Below are 7,498 nucleotides of genomic sequence, written 5' to 3'. Positions count from 1 at the left end.
CTAGTGGTGGGCATTTCAACGGATGGAGGACGGCAACAAAAGTTCTCCAATCCGGGTTTTTCTGGCCTACTATTTTCAAAGACGCTCACCATCATGCAAAGAATTGTGACAAATGTCAAAGAGTTGGTGGGATAAGTAAACGAGATTAGATGCCACTTCAAACCATTATTGAAGTAGAAGTTTTTTATTGTTGGGGCATCGATTTCATGGGGCCATTTATTCCTTCTTTTGCTAATGAATATATTCTAGTTGCAGTGGATTATGTCTCCGAGTGGGTAGAAGCCATCGCTACACCAAAAGCGAATGCCAAAACTGTACTAAAATTTTTAAACCGAAACATATTCACACGTTTTGGCATGCCTAGAGTGATCATAAGCGATGATGGATCTCACTTTGTTAACGAACAGGTGGCGAAAGTGCTGGACAAGTATCATATCAACCACAAGATAACATCACCTTATCATCCCCAAACCAACGGGCAAGCAGAGATTTCAAATAGAGCAATCAAGAGTATTCTCGAGAAGACTGTGTCAGAATCCCGTAAAGACTGGTCGGTAAGGATTGATGATGCCTTGTGGGCATATAGGACAGCATACAAAGCACCGACTGGTGCATCTCCTTTTCAAATGGTTTATGGTAAAGCATGTCATCTACCGGTAGAGGTGGAGCACAAAGCACTATGGGCCTTACGTTTCTTCAATAGAGATGATAGTTTGGCTTATAAGAAAAGGAAGAATCAAATCCATGAGCTTGAGGAATTCAGGTACCTAGCATATGAGTCTAATAAAATGTACAAGGAAAATATGAAGAGGTACCATGATAAGAGAATCAAGAAGAAAGAGTTCAAGGTGGGAGACCTTGTATTACTATTCAATTCTAGGCTAAAGCTCTTCCCAGGAAAGTTAAAGTCTAAGTGGTCAGGACCGTTCGTAATTAAGGAAGTCAAACCATACGGTGCCATTACTATTGAGGATAGTAAGAGTAAAGAAAGTTGGACCGTTAATGGAGAACGGTTAAAAAACTACCTTGGGGGAGAGTTTGATAGAGAAGTGTGCACAATCTCACTTTTGAGCACTTAATAGAAGGAGTTCGACCGTCGAGCCATGCGACGTTAAACGAAGCGCTTGTTGGGAGGCAACCCAACAGAGTAAGTTCTTTTATTTTTCTTTTAGTTTTTATATGTATATCATCAAATCAGTGCAATGAGAGTAAGAAGGAGTATAAATCAAAAATTGAAGTGGGGAAGTTGGAGCAGTTTGAAAACTTCAAAAATTTGCGAGTCCGCGTCGCGAGCATAAGGAGCGCGCCGCGATGCCAAACAGAAACTTTTGCGCGGCGCGGTGGTAAAGGTGCGCGCCGCGGCATTGAAAAAAAATAACTTTTAATTGGAAACTGCTCACTTCCCCCTCATTCTTTGTTTTGAAAACTCTCTCCACTCCCCAGAGCGAAAATCACAAATTTGCAGTTCTCACTCACTAATCTCATTCATTCTCGTTCACTCTCACTTAATCTGCAGCAAGGTATGTATCTCCTCCCTTATTCTTGTGTTCTCACCATTTATATTCAAAGGCAACCCTAAAACCTTAGGTATTAGGAACACATAAAGGAAATTTTGAAAACCCTAGGGTAGATGACATTGATCTGGTGTTCAATTGATACTTTATTGTTTGATTAAGGGGATTGGGAGCCACAAAAAAGGGCCCATTGCAGGTTGTTGCACCCCAAAATTTGCCCATCTATTTTATTTCTAACTGGCTTATGCTTCCCAATTCATCTGCTTATCATGCATGGGTTAAACTCCTAAATTTCATTCGGTCATACTAGGTCATTTTATTTCATTTGCATATGTCTCTATACAACTATTCATTCACATCTTATACATCATGGGGTCATTGGTTTAAAGGTTCTGCAACAAAGTATCCAAATGGTTAATAGGATTGGGCCAGATGATTATTTGGAATCAAGGTCTATTTCCCAAGTTGGTGGTCATAATATCTATTCATAGGAATTGAGGTTTGCTCATGGTGTGCCTTAAGATCCTCTTGAATTACAATTATTAATTCTATCGTGGATCACATATTTTCCTTCTATTGCAAGCCATTGGATTATATTGGTGTTTCTATTACAAGCTATGAAGTTGATTGCTTGGGGAGATTAAAAGTGCAGGTGTGGATTGATTCCCGATTCGACATGGCTCATTCATATAAGTTTGGATCCACTCTTTGCTTTTGATGGAACATTGAATCCCGAAGAGAAAGATCTAAATGTTGAAAAAGGGCATTGGAGAGTATTTTTAAGTGTTTTGGTCTTCATTATATCATGTTCATCTAAAGTTTGGAAAAGGAGACCCAAATTTCAAATTTCAACAATGGATTTATATCATGATGTAGAAGGGCAACAGTACAAAGAATTCAAACTCAAGAATCCATTACATATTCAAAACTTTCATATGCATTTGAAAACCAAACCAAACAATATTTTTATCACTTCATTATTATTTTACATTAATCCTAAGGCTTATATCTTATTCTCTTCAAAGCCTCTTCATTCATCTTCATTTTGACCTCCTTGTATCAATTGAATTAAATGCATCATATAACCATTGTCATCCAAGTGTTGAATAAATGTGTTATACAAGTTGCTATGTGCTAAACCTGCACCATTAGACAAAACAGAAAAGAAAAGCTGCATTAAATAACATTGCACTAATCGACACCATCCCCATATCACACATACATAAGCATTCACCCAATATATGTCCATGTACCAAAGGTCTACACCATACAATCATCAGCCATGGTCCATGTTACTGTCACTCATGCATTCCTGAACAACCTGCACAATCCAAAACAGAGGAACATATCAAAGAGCATTAATAAAAGAGGACCACGTAAATCAGTTCAGCAGTCCTTTCTACCATAATTATTCAAGTCACCCTAACATGTATCTTACATAAAGACATTCAGTGCAAACTCCAAGTTTAAATTAACCATTTTCCTAACAGATTCACTATTTTCCTTTATCATTTGAACTGACCTGCACAATTCAAATCACGACTTTGCTGCAAATTAAAAGGACCCGCAACTCACACTCTGCACACAAAAAAAAACGGTTTGACGAACCGAATGAATCCCAAAGATCAATTTAACAGGTATATTCAGCAAATAAAAAAGGAGTTGAACCATACCATTCCAAAAGAAAAAGCCAAGGAAAACAGTTCCAAGAACATACACAGCCATACATATATCCCTTCATTCAGCATCCCATTGGATTCAAAACCCAAGCAATACATATCATATTCAGAGCCAAAATTCCACAATCAGAAGGCTATTCAAATACGGTTCAAGCAATCAATCATTGGGACTAAAAAAAAGAGAGCAGATACAAAAGGAGCAGTTATACTGCATCAGTGCATATTCAACTGGCAAAATGAGGCAGGAAATTCAATACAAAAACCAACTGCTAGAGCATATTCTAACCAACCTAACTAACTGTCATAACAGTTTGTAACTAACTTCCAGCTCATCAAAAACAGAAATAACAGAATTTCCCAACTGATTCTAACTTCCACAACTGTCCAATCCTCACCCTTAATCTCATAACTAACTTCCTCTAATCCAATGGCTCAGAATCTCAAACTCCTCTCTAACTAACTCTTTCTCCCTCTCAATCTCTATATATTCAAACCTCATCACCTTCATTCAAGGTTGACCACCCCCTCCACCATTTTTGTATACACACGCACCATTCATCTTTCATCCATTTCATCACTCTCTCTCAAATTCTCTCTCTCAATCTTCACCATTGCCTTCATCTCCCTAACCTAACTAAAGCTCAGGAATTCATAACTGTCAGAGCTTCATCAATGGAAGCTCTGAACGGTTGAGCTAAACCTTCAATCCTCAACTCTCCGCTATCTTCATCCTTCAACCCTCAAGCAACAACTTCAACACGCCTTAATCTTTCAATCTCAAGATCGCATAACATCAACAACCACCTCGCAAATCCATTCAGAATTTCAGAAAAAAAGTCGCAAAATTCAAAAAGAAGAAGAGAAGGAAAGAACGAGAAGTAGAAGTACGCAATCGAGAAATTACCTGAAGATCGCGTTTATTTCGCCAAGTAACTGGAGCCGACTCTCTGGTATTCTCTTTTTCTCAAGCGCATTCTTCATTCCAGGTAAACCATTCGAACTTCATCTTTATGCCACTTTTTGCTACTTTTCTTTATGCCACGATACAGAACGAGCATTCCTATTCATAACCCTATGGTCTCGATCTCGGATTCCTCACCATTAACATTCAATTAAGTTTATAGTTAAACCTAGGTTTTTCTATTTGCTTAGATTTAGAGGAATGGAGAAAGAATCGGAAAAATTTAAGGGTGGATTGTTGATCAGAGTGAGAAGGAGAGCGGGGATCGAGGTCTTATTGGGTGAAACCTCAAGCTCCGCCGCCTCCGGTACGGCGGAAGCGATTTCCGGCTGTCGCATGCTCGCGAAAAATGAACAGAGTCGCCACCAATATATTTATCCCATAAGGGAAAGGAATACCAGGAAACCTAACAAAGGAAGGAACAGGGTCTTGCGACCAGAGAATCAAGGTACGGGAGTCGGTTACGCAAGGGGAAGGTGTTAGCACCCCTCACGCCCATCGTACTCGATGGTATCCACCTATGTTTGTTTCTATCTAAAGGGTGTGTACTATGTCCATGTCTATATGCGAATGAATGCAAAATGTAGGGAAAATAAAGAATTATACTCGCACGGGCCCTACCCCGCTGCCTACGTATCCTTTTCAGGAATCAGAGTTACCGTAGCTCGGCTAAAGATTTTCTGTTTGTTTTTATGTTTTTTAGTTGGGCGGAGTTAACGCTCGCGCTCTTGCATAAGGGATCGACCTAGGATGCAATGGAGCGGAGATAACAATGCCCTTAAGAAAAGAGAGAAAGAGAGAGAGTTTGAGTGTTTCGAGGAAATCCCTTAAGCAAGGGAAACTCGAGTTACTCTTTGGTTTGTGTTTTTTAGAAGTTGGGAACTTACGCCTGAATGGGACCCTTAAGCAAGGGAGATCCAAGCACTCGAACATTCCCTTAAGCAAGGGATGTTTCAAGGTTCCATTCCCTTTTTAAGAATTTTCACTTTGATTATTAGTGTTTTAAGTATTTTCTTTGTATTTTTTATGGGGAATTTATTCAAGTATTTTTAGATGTTTTATGGTTGTAAAAGAAAAAGAATGCAAAAAGGGAACTAGTCCTAATTTCTACATCTATGTTATTGTCTAATGATTGTTACCTAAGGTTAGGAGTAAAAGAATATGAAAATAAAGATCACAATTAGAAGTGAAAATGAAGAGTGCTACAATGGTACAAAGTAATACACAAGCATGAAGTAGCAAGTCAAAAACATAGTACAAAATGAATTAAAAATACTACTATTTTTTATATTGATTTTTATGAGAGAAATTGAGTTACAACTCAAGTAAAAGACTAAAACAAAATAGCCTAAAACTACTATTTTTTATGTGGAAAATTATGTACTAAAGTCTAAAAATGATAGTAGAAAAATCAGTATTTTATCACCTAAAAGAAAATAGAAAAAAAGTCTAATTAAACCTAAATTCTAGTGATTAAAAGAAGAGGAAACAGGGGGGTGTAAGTTGAAAATGAAGGTGTAGATAGCAATATGGGCGCAAGGCCCAGTCAGATCAAGGTCCATGAATGTTTGTTTTTTTGTTCAGGTTTTTTACAGCCAAAAAAGAGCATGGGCCAAGGAGGAGGTGAAGATAGCAAATGGCCCAAGGCTGATCCAAGACTTTTCCAGCATTCAGATTTTTTTGACTCAATTAACACCAATTTATTCAAATCAAATGTCATTAATTTTCATTAGTCTCAGTTAATATCAGTTAATTGCAATTGATCTCCTTAATTAATAATTAATAAAATAAATAACAAAAGGGAATTAGGTTACCAATTGAGACGCATCGGCTTCCTTCTTCAAAGAGAATCCCTTCTTTATTCTCAGACGTGAAACGGCCGCATCCCCCTTTTTCCGATGAACTTCGACGACGTTACCATACAATAACCTCCGTCTCCGCCTCCTTCGGCTCTCGCTTTCTCTTAGCCATCGAAACAAACACCTACTCGCGGCCTCTCCACTCACGAATAAGTCACAGCGGCGGCCGGAGATCCTTCTCATTCCACCGTCACCATGAACAGCGACACAGACTCTCCGCTCTCCTCTCACTCGCGTTCTCATTCGATCTCCTTCTTTCCTAATTTGCAATCACATTATTCATGCTTGATTCAGCCGGAGAAGCTTCAGAGACGATGAATGACAAGCGAAATTGTTGATGACGATGCGTTGTCGAAGGCTCTCGGTTGAAGATTGATTGGATACTGATGGTGATGAATGTGACGATTATGTGGAGGTTCGTGATTGTGAGGATTGAGCGATGAAAACCGATTCCGGCGATCGACGAAGAACTCCGATGAAGATTTTGTGGTCAGTTTTCCTTGCTACAACCTTTTCCTTCATATATTTTCTTAAGAATCTCTTCTTCCGCTGAACTGTGCCTCGGTTCCTGTTTTTGAATTCTGAACGATTTGCTACCGTTGTTGTTGCTACATGATGATGATTCTGTTAAGGATTTTCTGGAGATTGGATAGGAGATTGAGGTGCTGTGAAGGTGAGGTATGAAGGTTGTTCTTGCGGTTATGAAGCTGTGTACGGAGATTGAACAGATGAAGATGGCTGCGATTTTGAGAAGGTGATGAAGATGAAGAAATTGAAGAGAGGGATGAAGGTGATGATGATGGATTATGGTGGTGGAAGTGGAGAGAGGAAGTGGAGAGAGGAAGTGAAGAAGTGAAGAAGAATGAAGATGAAGTTGATTGTGGAGAGACTCAATTGAAGACTATGGTTCTGATTTATAGAGGTGAGAACCTGATTCTCTTTTTCTGCTACCAAGTTCTGTTAGTTCTGTTAGAAGTTAGAAGAAAGTTCTGTTAGGGATTGGTTCAGTTAGTTAGAAATTCTGTTATGGATGTTAGGGAAGTTAGGATTCTGTTATGGTTGGTTACAAAGTTGGTTAGTTAAGTAGAGACTACTCTGAGGTTAATAAAAAAAGCTGAAAGTTGAAGATGGCTTGTTAAAATCTGTTAGAGAAAATAGGAAGGGTTATGCAATTCTATTACCCTGGTTAGTTTAGTAACTGATGGATATGTAACTGACTTTTTGTAAATGATTAGTTTTTTTTTGGGGTTATGGTTCCGACTGGGACAATTGAAAGATGGTTAAGGTTTAGGGATTGGATTTGTATTTGATTGCTTGAGATGCAGGGACTGATTTAAACTGAATTTTGTGCTATGAAAAGCTATTAGTTGGTACTGAGTTAGTTATATGGTTCTGTTAATGAGGGCTGTTTTTAATGTTTTCTTCTCTTGAATATGCTTCTATTGCTGCAGGATATTTACATGAATTGAAGAGGGATGCTCATGG

The 7,498-nt window shown here is 38.6% G+C and overlaps 1 long non-coding RNA gene across 1 annotated transcript; it reads right to left on the bottom strand.

Moving 5' to 3' along the window:
- Nucleotides 1-2,373: 2,373 nt before the first annotated feature.
- LOC131606803 (uncharacterized) lies at nt 2,374-4,025 on the bottom strand. Its single transcript, XR_009285050.1, has 3 exons — nt 3,188-4,025; nt 3,037-3,092; nt 2,374-2,835 (listed from the first exon to the last, which is right to left on the bottom strand). It is a non-coding gene; the product is annotated as an uncharacterized LOC131606803 (long non-coding RNA).
- Between the last annotated feature and the right edge of the window lie 3,473 nt (nt 4,026-7,498).

Source organism: Vicia villosa, linkage group LG5, assembly GCF_029867415.1.
Source record: "Vicia villosa cultivar HV-30 ecotype Madison, WI linkage group LG5, Vvil1.0, whole genome shotgun sequence".
NCBI lineage: Eukaryota > Viridiplantae > Streptophyta > Magnoliopsida > Fabales > Fabaceae > Vicia > Vicia villosa.
The sequence above is the reverse complement of the archived record's forward strand: the minus strand, read 5'-3'. Positions and strand labels throughout refer to the sequence as shown.